The 14,788-nt window shown below is 45.9% G+C and overlaps 1 protein-coding gene and 1 non-coding gene across 2 annotated transcripts in view; both read left to right on the top strand.

Moving 5' to 3' along the window:
• The window catches only part of LOC139551710 (ral guanine nucleotide dissociation stimulator-like), a 111,221-nt gene that overhangs the window by 13,794 nt on the left and 82,639 nt on the right, over positions 1-14,788 (top strand). The window lies entirely within an intron of this gene.
• On the top strand, positions 4,759-4,813 carry LOC139552895 (U7 small nuclear RNA). Its single transcript, XR_011670556.1, has one exon. It is a non-coding gene; the product is annotated as a U7 small nuclear RNA (small nuclear RNA).

Genomic DNA, 14,788 nt, shown 5'->3' with positions numbered 1-14,788 from the left:
AGATGCAGAGCCTTGGTCTGACGCCATTAAAAGGTCATTTAGCACCTTCACGAGTGCAGTCTCAGTGCTATGGTGGGTTCTAAAACCAGACTGAAGCGTTTCGTATACATTGTTTGTCTTCAGGAAGGCAGTGAGTTGCGGTGCAACAGCTTTTTGAGTAGGCTGCATAGATTTCATGACTAGAAGCTCAATAGACGAAAACAGCCATTTGTTTTTGTAAATTGAAATTTGCTATCGTAAATGTTAGGTTCAAGCTTTTGAAGATGAGTCAGAGTCAAGTCTGCTGCTCGTTATTGACGTACCTCTCGTTATTGTCGAAAGCCTTTCAACGGGGGTGAGATTTTGTGCTTAGGCGGCTGGTAGAATGGCCGAGTTGTCTTCCCTGAGACAAAACACATGAATGCGTGTAAAGAGTTCAGTATAGCATCACGTCTAGTTTTTTTGACCAAGTGAAAGGGCACTTCCTTTTTTTTCCGGAGGGGAGACCTAATTGGTCACTGTGTTGCCATGGCATACTGTCCCTATGTAAACAAAGGAGGTCCTCCACACTTCCTGTCGCATGACATGGGAGCCCAAACACATGGGTCTTTCTGGCCCTTGGTACTCATGTTTTACTGTCGACTTACATTATATGCCAGAATGTTTGTTGTGCTACAGGTTATAGAGGCTAAAAAACTGTTCTCAACATTTGTTTTTGGTTCCCTTGACTCTCCAGGAGCATTTGCTTTCTGTCCAGTGAGCATCCCCTCCTTGTCAGGCTCAAAATGTTCAAGACAAGAGGGGTGGCTACCTGCCTGAAAGGTTTTGGACTTTGACCAACATGTTTTAAATCATAATTAGACATTTACCGCTTTGAACGTGTCCTTCTTGGATGAGTGCCTTGGTGTCTTGACCAGCTGACAAAACTCACACGGGCAGGAGTGGTAGTGCGCAGGAGTGCTTGGTTGTCTCCATAGCAACAGAAGCTCCACAGTATCGGCTGAGTTTGGCTTCTGCAACTTAATATGGGTTCTTCTTGTACTTTTTTTTTTTACATTGTAGAATAATAGTGAAGATATCAAAACTATGAAATAACACATATGGAATCATGTAGTAACCAAAAAAGTATATGTAATATATTGAGATTCTTCAAAGTAGCCAGTCTTTGCCTTGATGACAGCTTTGCAAAGTTTTGACTGGTACTGTACATCTCCCCTTCCCTATCTCTCTTCTGTCCACCCATGACTATTTCTCCCCATAAACTCTCTATATACTGTATTCACTTAATTCTTTGACCTTTTCACCTTAACTATCAATTGAATTCATTCTCACCATCATAATTGCCGTCTGTCCCTTGACCCTATGCTCCTTGGCACCGACTCTCTGATGTAAAACCTTGTTTCGCTTCGTACTACCACCTTACGCTCTGATGAAAGGTAATATGCACAATCCTGACAACCAGCTTTTCCATTGGACTTGATAGTTATCATCCAGTGAGTGGATTTGACATTTGTTGCGTGACGAGAAAGCGCGTGTGGCCTCTGTGTGATACCGCAGACATCTTAATACTGTCATTTCCCCCGGAAGCGGGATAACAGACTGATAATTATTAGAAGTGTCTGACAGAGGCACGTTTTCAAAAGAGCAAAGCGTTTAGACTGAGTTTCCTTTATTACAGTCATTTACCGGGTTCCGTGGTAAATCTGTGAGACATAGGTTGAATAACACAATGTGGAGCTCGTTGCTCGTTCCCACCCCTGCACATGTTCTGTAATATATGTCCTGGATCAACATCCCGGATGAACTCCCATATTTTGTTCCATCCTAGATGAGCCCCCATATTTGACAAAATCTCTCATTGTTGTGGCTGTGCTTTTGTACCACTAAAAATCATCAAAGCATATACACTTTTTTTTAATAGCTGGTGAAATGTGTATCCATGTACTTATTTGGGAATTTCCGAGGAATTTTGTCTTGTGTTATTATCTATATGACAGCGCCATTTTGATTGCAAACAGTGACTTCCAAATTCAGTGGTTGTGTGGTTTTATGGTTCAGGCATGCCATCAGGCAATTACATTTTAACTTTAAACGTGAGAGAGATGCATGAGATCGGAAAAACAGCTGAAGAATTGTGTTCAGCCGTGTTAGAGTGTTAATTTTTGTGCTATGTGCTTGAGCAGTGGAATGCATACATTGAGTAATCCAGTGCTCTTGAACTGGTCAGCCATGGCCCTCAGCACTGTAAATAGACACGAACACACAATTTCTGCCCTATGTACAAAGTCATGAAACACTGGTCACTTTAATAATGAAACACTGGTCACTTTAAATAATGTTTACATACTGTTTTACCCACGTCATATGTATATACTGTATTCTAGTCAAGGTTGAACCTATTTAACTATTGCTGTACATGTACTATTCTTCAGAAATACTACATACAGTATTTTATCCATATACTATCCATGTTGTCTATACATCCCATCACATACAGTGCCCTTGGAAAGTATTCAGACCCCTTGACTTTTTCCACATTTTGTTACGTTACAGCCTTATTCTAAAATAGATTTCCCCCCCTCATCAATCTACACACAACACAAAAACAGTTTTTTGAACATTTTTGCAAATGTATTACAAATAAAAAACTGAAATACCACATTTACATAAGTAAAGTTCACACCCTTTACTCAGTACTTTGTTGAAGCACCTTTGGCAGTGATTATAGCCTCGAGTCTTCTTGGGTATTCTTGGGTCATTGATTTTGTTGGAAAGGGGAGAAATTGTGCTTTACAATGGTATTGATATTACAGTTGATCTGGAAGTATTACGTTTTTGGGGCGCTAAAATAAGGTACATTGTACGGACCAGCACAATGTACAAAAGTGAGTTAGTTCACGTTAGCTAACACAAATAATATTCCTTGCTATTTGAGTCAGGTTGTTGAGTAGGCTAAATTAGCTGCATTAGCTAGCTAAGTAAGTGAAAGGTAAACTAATTAGAAAAATACAGAAATTAAATATAGCTAGCTCCTCTCTTGCTCTCTCTCTGTTGCTTCTTCTAAATTTTTGAAGAAATGAATTTGTTCAAAACTGTTCAACTATTGTTTTTCTCTTTGAGTCAACTACTCACCTCTCTTTATGCACTGCAGTGCTAGCTAGCTGTAGCTTATGCTTTTAGTACTACATTAATTCTCGGATCCTTTGATTGGATGGACAACATGTCAGTTCATGCTGCAAAAGCTCTGATAGGTTGGAGGACGTCCCCCGGAAGTCTTCATAATTGCTGTGTAAGTCTTCATAATTGCTGTGTAAGTCTATGGAAGGGGGTGAGAACCATGTAGCCTCGTGGTTAGAGTGTTGGGCCAGTAACTGAAAGGTTGCTGGATCGAATCCCTGAGCTGATAAGGTAAAAATCTGTTGTTCTGAGCAAGGCAGTTAACCCCCTGTTCCCCGGGTGCTGAAGACGTGGCTGTCGATTAAGGCAGCCCCCGGCACCTCTCTGATTCACAGTGGTTGGGTTAAATGCGGAAGACACATTTCAGTTGAAGGCATTCAGTTGTACAACTGACTAGGTATCCCCCTTACCCTTTGTATTGAAGTCAATGTACACAGAGGAGGACGGAAAAAAGCACATAGAAGCTTGATCAGCCGACAGCCATATCTCTTTGGTACTCAATCATTAATAGTGCTCTCTCTCGCTCCTGGCTCATACATACAGTACATACCGTCATATGTTCATACGTACACAAACACACATGCTAACCAGCCACATTCCATAGCCTTTTAGCAGCAGCTGTTCAAAGAGGAGAGAAGAGTGAGGGAGTAGTGAGTACCTGCTTGCTGATTCGGCTCCCACACCCCAGGATTCCTTATAGGTTTACAATGTGTGTGTGTGTCAGAAAGTAGTAGACAGACGAGCTCTAACATGTAGCAGCATGCCATAAGGATCTTATAGCAACTTTGAGACTATTTAAAAAAAGGGGGGGAAACATAGAAGGAGAAAAAGAGAAGAAGAGAGACAGACAAAGAAGTGGAAAAATGGAGTCTGTAGGAAGAAGAGGTGACTTCTTAGTCTACTTATGATACTTATTTTCCCCTTTGTTCATTTTGGAAAGCAACAAGTGAGGAAGAGAGGAGGAAAAGAGATAAAGGAAAGTGCAGCAGAGGACTTGTGAAGAGAGATCCCTTTGGTTCAGCTTCAGCTCTCTCCACTGAGCTCTTGTCCAGCCGATGATGATGTGTATGCTGGATGTCCCTCTCATACTGGACCAGCTGGACCAGCTGGTTGATGTCTGAATGTGTGTGGAAAGGGGATCACAAAATGCAATACTAGGACAGTGGTAGTGTGGATATCAGTTGTGACTGTATATGCTCATGTAGTATGCTCCAGTACACATTTGAATCTTTCTGGATTGAATGCAGATTCAAACTGATATTTGTTCTTACAATAGGTACTTTACAGTGTGTATGTTACCTGGACACTGGCATGAAGATTTTTCGTTCATGTACTGAAAAAAATCTACTTTCTTTCAAAGATAATTCGTAGAAATCCAAATAACTTCATAGATCTTCATTATAAAGGGTTTAAACACTGTTTCCCATGCTTGTTCAATGAACCATAAACAATTCATGAACATGCACCTGTGGAACGGTTGTTAAGACACTAACAGCTTACATACGGTATGCAATTAAGGTCACAGTTATGAAAACTTAGGACACTAAAGAGGCCTTTCTACTGAACTATCAATTCAAACCCCAGTCCTACCTACAGGTTATGGAAAATTTGCTCTTTTAGTATTTCCCCAGTAGGTTTCCTCAAGGAGAAAGCCTCCACTTCAACTTAAACACTATAGTAAATACTACAGCAATGTCCGCAAAAACACTACAGTAAATACTACAGTATACTACAATCTGCAAAAACACTACATTAATTACTATAGTATATGCAACAGTTTTCTTTTACTACAGTATTTATACTATAGTTAACTGTAAATACTACAGTATACTACAGTAAATACTAAATAATACTGTTGTCCGCAAAATAAATACTACAGTAAAGAGCAAAAACACTACAGAGAACCATGTATACCATAATTGTCATGTTTTGTCTTTGATCATCATGTCTTGTCCCTGTGCTTCCCTCTGCTGGTCTTATTAGGTTCTTTCCCTCTTTCTATCCCTCTCTCTCCCCCTTCCTCTTTCCCTCTCTCGCTCTCTCTCTCTATCGTTCCGTTCCTGCTCCCAGCTGTTTCTCATTCTCCTAACGACCTCATTTACTCTTTCACACCTGTCCCCTATTTTGCCCTCTGATTACAGTCCCTATTTCTCCCTCTGTTTTCCGCTTCTGTCCTTGTCGGATTCTTGTTTGATGTTTGCTGTCCTGTGTCCTTGTTCCGCCCTGTCGTGTTCTTTGCCTTCTTCAGATGCTGCGTGTGAGCAGGTGTCTATGTCAGCTACGGCCAGTGCCTTCCTGAAGCGACCTGCAGTCTGTGGTCGCGTCTCCAGTCGTTCCTCTCTATTGACGAGAGGATTTCAGTTTCCTGTTTTGGATTTACCATTGATAATATCCAGGAGAATCATTATTTGTTTAATACTGGAATAAAGACTCTGTTACTATTACGTCGCTTTTGGGTCCTCATTCACCAGCATAACAGAAGAATCCGACCAAGATGGACCCAGCGACTATGGATTCTCTCAACACTGCCGTCGAGTTCCAGGGAGCAATGCTCGGCAGACACGAGCAGGAATTGTTTGCTGCTCGTCATGCCGTTGAGACCCTGGCCGCTCAGGTCTCCGATCTCTCTGGACAGTTTCAGAGTCTTCGTCTCGTGCCACCAGCTACTTCCTGGTCTTCCGAGTCTCCGGAACCTAGGGTTAATAACCCACCATGTTACTCTGGGCAGCCCACTGAGTGTCGCTCTTTTCTCACCCAGTGTGATATTGTGTTCTCTCTCCAGCCCAACACGTACTCAAGTGAGAGAGCTCGGATCGCTTACGTCATATCACTCCTTACTGGTCGGGCTCGGGAGTGGGGCACAGCTATCTGGGAGGCAAGGGCTGAGTGTTCTAACGATTATCAGAACTTTAAAGAGGAGATGATACGGGTTTTTGATCGTTCAGTTTTTGGGAAGGAGGCTTCCAGGGCTCTGGCTTCCCTATGTCAAGGTGATCGATCCATAACGGATTACTCTATAGAGTTTCGCACTCTTGCTGCCTCCAGTGACTGGAACGAGCCGGCGTTGCTCGCTCGTTTTCTGGAGGGACTTCACGCTGAGGTTAAGGATGAGATTCTCTCTCGGGAGGTTCCTTCCAGCGTGGACTCTTTGATTGCACTCGCCATCCGCATAGAACGACGGATAGATCTTCGTCACCGAGCTCGTGGAGGAGAGCTCGCGTTAACGGTGCTTCCCCTCTCCGCATCTCAACCATCTCCTCCCACCGGCTCAGAGACTGAGCCCATGCAGCTGGGAGGTATTCGCATCTCGACTAAGGAGAGGGAACGGAGAATCACCAACCGCCTTTGCCTCTATTGCGGTTCTGCTGGACATTTTGTCATGTCATGTCCAGTAAAAGCCAGAGCTCATCAGTAAGCGGAGGGCTACTGGTGAGCGCTACTACTCAAGTCTCTCCATCAAGATCCTGTACTACCTTGTCGGTCCATCTACGCTGGACCGGTTCGGCTGCTTCCTGCAGTGCTTTGATAGACTCTGGGGCTGAGGGTTGTTTTATGGACGAAGCATGGGCTCGGAAACATGACATTCCTCTCAGACAGTTAGGGAAGCCCACGCCCATGTTCGCCTTAGATGGTAGTCTTCTCCCCAGTATCAGATGTGAGACACTACCTTTAACCCTCACAGTATCTGGTAACCACAGTGAGACCATTTCCTTTTTGATTTTTCGTTCACCTTTTACACCTGTTGTTTTGGGTCATCCCTGGCTAGTATGTCATAATCCTTCTATTAATTGGTCTAGTAATTCTATCCTATCCTGGAACGTTTCTTGTCATGTGAAGTGTTTAATGTCTGCTATCCCTCCTGTTTCTTCTGTCCCCTCTACTCAGGAGGAACCTGGTGATTTGACAGGAGTGCCGGAGGAATATCATGATCTACGCACGGTCTTCAGTCGGTCCAGAGCCAACTCTCTTCCTCCTCACCGGTCGTATGATTGTTGTATTGATCTCCTTCCGGGGACCACTCCCCCTCGGGGTAGACTATACTCTCTGTCGGCTCCCGAGCGTAAGGCTCTCGAGGATTATCTGTCTGTTTCTCTCGACGCCGGTACCGTAGTTCCTTCTTCCTCTCCCGCCGGAGCGGGGTTTTTCTTTGTTAAGAAGAAGGACGGTACTCTGCGCCCCTGCGTGGATTATCGAGGGCTGAATGACATAACGGTTAAGAATCGTTATCCGCTTCCCCTTATGTCGTCAGCCTTCGAGATTCTGCAGGGAGCCAGGTGCTTTACTAAGTTGGACCTTCGTAACGCTTACCATCTCGTACGCATCAGAGAGGGGGACGAGTGGAAAACGGCGTTTAACACTCCGTTAGGGCATTTTGAATACCGGGTTCTGCCGTTCGGTCTCGCTAATGCTCCAGCTGTCTTTCAGGCATTAGTTAATGATGTACTGAGAGACATGCTGAACATTTTTGTTTTCGTTTACCTTGACGATATCCTGATTTTTTTCACCGTCACTCGAGATTCATGTTCAGCACGTTCGACGTGTACTCCAGCGCCTTTTAGAGAATTGTCTCTACGTGAAGGCTGAGAAGTGCGCCTTTCATGTCTCCTCTGTCACATTTCTCGGTTCTGTTATTTCCGCTGAAGGCATTCAGATGGATCCCGCTAAGGTCCAGGCTGTCAGCGATTGGCCCGTCCCTAAGTCACGTGTCGAGTTGCAGCGCTTTCTCGGTTTCGCTAATTTCTATCGGCGTTTCATTCGTAATTTCGGTCAAGTGGCTGCCCCTCTCACAGCTCTGACTTCTGTCAAGACTTGCTTTAAGTGGTCCGGTTCCGCCCAGGGAGCTTTGGATCTCCTCAAGAAGCGTTTTACATCCGCCCCTATCCTTGTTACTCCTGACGTCACTAAACAATTCATTGTCGAGGTTGACGCTTCAGAGGTGGGCGTGGGAGCCATTCTGTCTCAGCGCTTCCATTCTGACGATAAGGTCCATCCTTGCGCTTACTTTTCTCATCGCCTGTCGCCATCGGAGCGCAACTATGATGTGGGTAACCGCGAACTGCTCGCCATCCGCTTAGCCATAGGCGAATGGCGACAGTGGTTGGAGGGGGCGACCGTCCCTTTTGTCGTTTGGACTGACCATAAGAACCTTGAGTACATCCGTTCTGCCAAACGACTTAATGCACGTCAAGCTCGTTGGGCGTTGTTTTTCGCTCGTTTCGAGTTCGTGATTTCCTATCGCCCGGGAAATAAGAACACCAAGCCTGATGCCTTATCCCGTCTCTTTAGTTCTTCTGTGGCTTCTACCGACCCCAAGGGGATTCTCCCTGAAGGGCGTGTTGTCGGGTTGACTGTCTGGGGAATTGAGAGACAGGTAAAGCAAGCACTCACTCACACTGCGTCGCCGCGCGCTTGTCCTAGTAACCTTCTGTTCGTTCCTGTCTCTACTCGTCTGGCTGTTCTTCAGTGGGCTCACTCTGCCAAGTTAGCTGGCCACCCCGGCGTTCGGGGTACGCTTGCTTCTATTCGCCAGCGGTTTTGGTGGCCTACTCAGGAGCGGGACACGCGTCGTTTCGTGGCTGCTTGTTCGGACTGCGCGCAGACTAAGTCAGGTAACTCTCCTCCTGCCGGTCGTCTCAGACCGCTTCCCATTCCTTCTCGACCATGGTCTCACATCGCCTTAGACTTTATTACCGGTCTGCCTTCGTCTGCGGGGAAGACTGTGATTCTTACGGTTATCGATAGGTTCTCTAAGGCGGCACATTTCATTCCCCTCGCTAAGCTTCCTTCCGCTAAGGAGACGGCACAAATCATCATTGAGAATGTGTTCAGAATTCATGGCCTCCCGTTAGACGCCGTTTCAGACAGAGGTCCGCAATTCACGTCACAGTTTTGGAGGGAGTTCTGTCGTTTGATTGGTGCTTCCGTCAGTCTCTCTTCCGGGTTTCATCCCCAGTCTAACGGTCAAGCAGAAAGGGCCAATCAGTCGATTGGTCGCATATTACGCAGCCTTTCGTTTCGAAACCCTGCGTCTTGGGCAGAACAGCTCCCCTGGGCTGAGTACGCTCACAACTCGCTTCCTTCGTCTGCTACCGGGCTATCTCCGTTTCAGAGTAGTCTTGGGTACCAGCCTCCTCTGTTCTCGTCCCAGCTCGCCGAGTCCAGCGTTCCCTCCGCTCAGGCTTTTGTCCAACGTTGTGAGCGCACCTGGAGGAGGGTCAGGTCTGCACTTTGCCGTTACAGGGCGCAGACTGTGAGAGCCGCCAATAAACGTAGGATTAAGAGTCCTAGGTATTGTCGCGGTCAGAGAGTGTGGCTTTCCACTCGTAACCTTCCCCTTACGACAGCTTCTCGCAAGTTGACTCCGCGGTTCATTGGTCCGTTCCGTGTCTCTCAGGTCGTCAATCCTGTCGCTGTGCGACTGCTTCTTCCGCGACATCTTCGTCGCGTCCACCCTGTCTTCCATGTCTCCTGTGTCAAGCCTTTTCTTCGCGCCCCCGTTCGTCTTCCCTCCCCCCCCCCCCCGTCCTTGTCGAGGGCGCACCTATTTACAAGGTACGGAAGATCATGGACATGCGTTCTCGGGGACGTGGTCACCAGTACTTAGTGGATTGGGAGGGTTACGGTCCTGAGGAGAGGAGTTGGGTTCCATCTCGGGACGTGCTGGACCGTTCGTTGATTGATGATTTCCTTCGTTGCCGCCAGGGTTCCTCCTCGAGTGCGCCAGGAGGCGCTCGGTGAGTGGGGGGGTACTGTCATGTTTTGTCTTTGATCATCATGTCTTGTCCCTGTGCTTCCCTCTGCTGGTCTTATTAGGTTCTTTCCCTCTTTCTATCCCTCTCTCTCCCCCTTCCTCTTTCCCTCTCTCGCTCTCTCTCTCTATCGTTCCGTTCCTGCTCCCAGCTGTTTCTCATTCTCCTAACGACCTCATTTACTCTTTCACACCTGTCCCCTATTTTGCCCTCTGATTACAGTCCCTATTTCTCCCTCTGTTTTCCGCTTCTGTCCTTGTCGGATTCTTGTTTGATGTTTGCTGTCCTGTGTCCTTGTTCCGCCCTGTCGTGTTCTTTGCCTTCTTCAGATGCTGCGTGTGAGCAGGTGTCTATGTCAGCTACGGCCAGTGCCTTCCTGAAGCGACCTGCAGTCTGTGGTCGCGTCTCCAGTCGTTCCTCTCTATTGACGAGAGGATTTCAGTTTCCTGTTTTGGATTTACCATTGATAATATCCAGGAGAATCATTATTTGTTTAATACTGGAATAAAGACTCTGTTACTATTACGTCGCTTTTGGGTCCTCATTCACCAGCATAACAATAATATGCTATACTATTTTTTCATGTGGTTAGTGTCACTTTATATAATGAAGCACTACCACACTGAAAGTTATTGTCGCAACGTTTGAAGTACATTCAGAGGTGTCTGCAGTGTTTGGTAACTTCTGGTCGTGTGAATCTCTCACGGTCAACTTCAGACATGTTTTGTGTGTGCTGGCATGTCATGTGTCTCTGTTTTCATAGCACAGGTCAGGGGTCATGGTATGATTCATGTAAGGGAGTTCTAGACAGGGAAGGTGCTATCGGTTGATACGTTTATGTGCTTGAAAGTGACATAACACTAAATAGGCAAATGAGAACAATCCCCCGTCTTTCCACAGACACCAGCCAACTAAATTTGATTGAATTTGTTTCTCCTTTTGCCGTGTAAGTGGACCTATCGCATTATAATCTCTATGGATGTACCCTGTGACCTCTTTAGCAAAATCATCGTTGGTGTATTTTAGAACATCCTTTGAATTGGTTTGGGTGCAATACAAAATGGTCTTGGTTGTTCTCTGATCTCCTGTGTTCATATTTAACCCAACCCCACCTGGACTGTCCTATTAATCTGGGAATGGCGTGTGGTCTGTGTGGGGGATACCTTTAGATGGTTCAGGCCATTTATTGACCCTCGGGGAACTGGAAGAAAGGAAATACTTTTTAAAGTTTTCATGTATTTTTTTTAGCAGCAGAGGTCAGAACAAACAGACGCATTTTGGCGGCAGCCGTCATCAGCTGTTCCACGTGTGTTTCTTGATCTTAAAGATGTCCATGGCCCTAGAAGAACTTCCTACAGGAAAGCAAACCAATTAAACTATCACGTTTGAGGTAAGACCCAGATGCAGACAATGTCAAATTAACAACAGGTTATTAATCCAACAGGGGCAGGCAAAGACAGGTCAAGGGCAGGCAGGGGTCAATAATCTAGATAGGTGGGGCAAAGGTACAGGACGGCAGGCAGGGTCATGGGAGGCAGAGGCCAGTAATCCAGATAGGTGGGGCAAAGATACAGGACGGCAGGCAGGGTCATGGGAGGCAGAGGTCAGTAATCCAGATAGGTGGGGCAAAGATACAGGACGGCAGGCAGGGTCATGGGAGACAGAGGTCAGTAATCCAGATAGGTGGGGCAAAGATACAGGACGGCAGGCAGGGTCATGGGAGGCAGAGGTAAGTAATCCAGATAGGTAGGGCAAAGATACAGGACGGCAGGCAGGCTCAGGGTCAGGGCAGGCAGAAAAGGTCAAACCGGGAAAACTAGAAAACAGGAACAATCGAGATACAGGAACAGAGTGTAAAACGCTAATAGGCTTGACGAAACAAAGCAAACTGGCAACAAACAAACAGAGAATACAGGTATAAATACACAGTGGATAATGGGGAAGATGGGCGACATCTGGAGGGGGGTGGAGACAATCACAAAGACGGGTGAAACAGATCAGGGTGTGACATAAACCCAGATCGTATCAGAAACACCTGGCTTAAATGAATGACTTATAGTTGGGAGTGTCTCGCTCAGACTCCAGGTGTTTCAAGCTCCTTGGCTTCCTCTCTATTTATTACACCAAGACTGATTCCATGAGACAGCTGGTTCCCTGTAACATCTTGTTTCCCCCTTAGATCTGATCACCCATGGACAAGAAGTGGATTTGGATGGAGGAGGGTGCTTTTTTTATACAGCTGCCTTTGATTTGTTAAATTGTATTTGATGAGAGTGGTTTCTAAAACCCAATTCTAGCTCCATTACGATGAAGGACTGCTGAAAATAACACAGTCTGAAGGGGGTGCTTTCCCTCCCTCCCTCCACCATTGCATAAGAGAGGGGTAATGGGAAATGAAATTGGACTCAAATGAATTGGAGAGAGGGTTCAATTTGGGTTTGGGGACAAGGTGAGGGCTGTCGAGCATGCACACACACACAACCTAGAAATAGCATCCTCGTGTGCAAGGCCCTCTGCATTTTTTGCACTGGTATCACAACAGTCAGGTAAGAGGGGCCGCTGGTGTATAGGGAATATGGTATAGTGTGGCATGTACAGTGCATTCGGAAAGTATTCAGACCCCTTGACTTTTTCCACATTTTGTTACGTTACAGCCTTATTCTAAAATTGATTTAAAAAATTTAAATCCTCATCGATCTACACACAAAAACCGACCAAGACGAAGCAAAAACAGGTTTTTAGATAGTTTTTCAAATTTATAAAACAGAAAAAACGTATTTACATAAGTATTCAGACCCTTTGCTATGCGACTCGAAATTTGATCTCTGATGCATCCTGTTTCCATTGGTCATCCTTGAGATGTTTCTACACCTCCATGGAGTCGACCTGTGGTAAATTCAAACCTGTCCTAAATTCAAACACCTAAATTCAAACACACCTGTCTATATAAGGTCCCACAGTTGACAGTGCATGTCAGAGCAAAAACCAAGCCATGAGGTTGAAGGAATTGTCCGTAGAGCTCCGAGACAGGATTGTGTCGAGGCACAGATCTGGGTAAGGGTACCAATTTTTCTTTGCAGCATTGAATGTCCCCAATTACACAGTGGCCTCTATCATTCTTAAATGGAAGACGTTTTGAACCACCAAGACTCTTCCTAGATCTGTCCGCCCGGCCAAACTGAGCAATCGGGGGAGGTGACCAAGAACCTAATGGTCACTCTGACAGAGCTCTAGAGTTCCTCTGTGGAGAAGGGAGAACCTTTCAGAAGGACAACCATCTTTGCAGAACTCCACCAAGCATGCCTTTACGGTAGAGTGGCCAGACGGAAGCCACTCCTCAGTAAAATGAACATGATAGCCCACTTGGAGTTTTCCAAAAGGCTTCTAAAGGACTTTCAGTCCATGAGAAACAAAATTCTCTGGTCTGATGAAACCAAGATTGAACTCTTTGGCCTGAATGCCAAGCGTCATGTCTGTAGGAAACCTGGCACCATCCCTACGGTGAAGCATGGTGGTGGCAGCATTATGCTGTGGGGATGTTTTTCAGCAGCAGGGACTGGGAGACTTGTCAGGATCGAGGGAAAGATGAACGGAGCAAAGTACAGAGAGATTCATGATTAAAACCTACTCCCCCTCCGTCTTAGACATTATCCAAGATGGCGTAGCAGTGTAGACGTGTTTTGTTTCATCCTCTCGTGTACGTTTGTATTTTTCGTATTTCTTGTATATATATAAAAAAAAGAAAATCTATCTCTTTTCGATTTTTAATTCGATTATACCTTCCGGTAACCTACCTCACCCAATGTGATACGGAATCGCTATTATTTTTTAACTTTGGAACACATTCAAGAACCCCCAGTAGCTAACCAGCTAATCAGCTACAAGCTATTTAGTCATTTTTAGCCGCTGCTAGCAGCTTTTACCTTCTGCACAGACACCAGCCCTGTTATTAGCCTGGATATTACTCACCAATTTACCAGCATCGGACTGTCTCTCCACAACAACGCCGGATTCCTGCCGTAATCCCTGAGCCACTACTTCTGATCCTCACAGCTAGTTTGCAGCTAGCGCCACTGCCACGAATCTAGCATGAAGCTAGCACCAGTTAGCAAACACAATTCTACAATACCTCTTTCGCCATCGCCATCCGGCTTGGATTCTCTGTAGACACGACCACGTCTGGTCTGCAGACGAATACCCCATCCGCTGTGCCCTCAACCGGCCTCCGTCTGAGCAGACCACCCCCCGGGCTACTAACTTTAAACGCTGCGTGCTAGCGTAGTGGCTGCCCCCTGGACACTATGATCACTTAGCTACATAGCTGATGCCTGCAGGACTGTCCATTAATTCACGGTACTCCATTCTGTTTATTTGTGTTTTATCTGTCGGCTCTGTGTGTAGTTAATCCGACCCTCTCTGCCTAGTCGTCGCCATTTTTACCTGCTGTTGCTGTGTTAGCTGACTAGCTGCTGTTATCTCACCTGTTGTTTTAGCTAGCTCTCCCAATCAAGACCTGCAATCACTTTATGCCTTACTGTATGTCTCTCTCAAATATCAATATGCCTTGTATACTGTTGTTCAGGCTAGTTATCATTGTTTTGGTTTGCAATGGAGCCCGTAGTTCCACTCCCCGTACCTCTGATACCTCCTTTGTCCCACCTCCCACACATGCGGTGACCTCACCCATTGTGACCAGCATGTCCAGAGATACAACCTCTCTTATCATCACCCAGTGCCTGGGCTTGCCTCCGCTGTACCCGTGCCCCACCATACCCCTGTCTGCACATTATGCCCAGAATCTATTCTACCACGCCCATAAATCTGCTCCTTTTATTCCTTGTCCCCAACGCTCTAGACGACCAGTTTTGGTAGCCTTTAGCCGC

The sequence above is a fragment of the Salvelinus alpinus genome, chromosome 24, assembly GCF_045679555.1.
Source record: "Salvelinus alpinus chromosome 24, SLU_Salpinus.1, whole genome shotgun sequence".
Classification (NCBI taxonomy): Eukaryota; Metazoa; Chordata; class Actinopteri; order Salmoniformes; family Salmonidae; genus Salvelinus; species Salvelinus alpinus.
The sequence above is the reverse complement of the archived record's forward strand: the minus strand, read 5'-3'. Positions and strand labels throughout refer to the sequence as shown.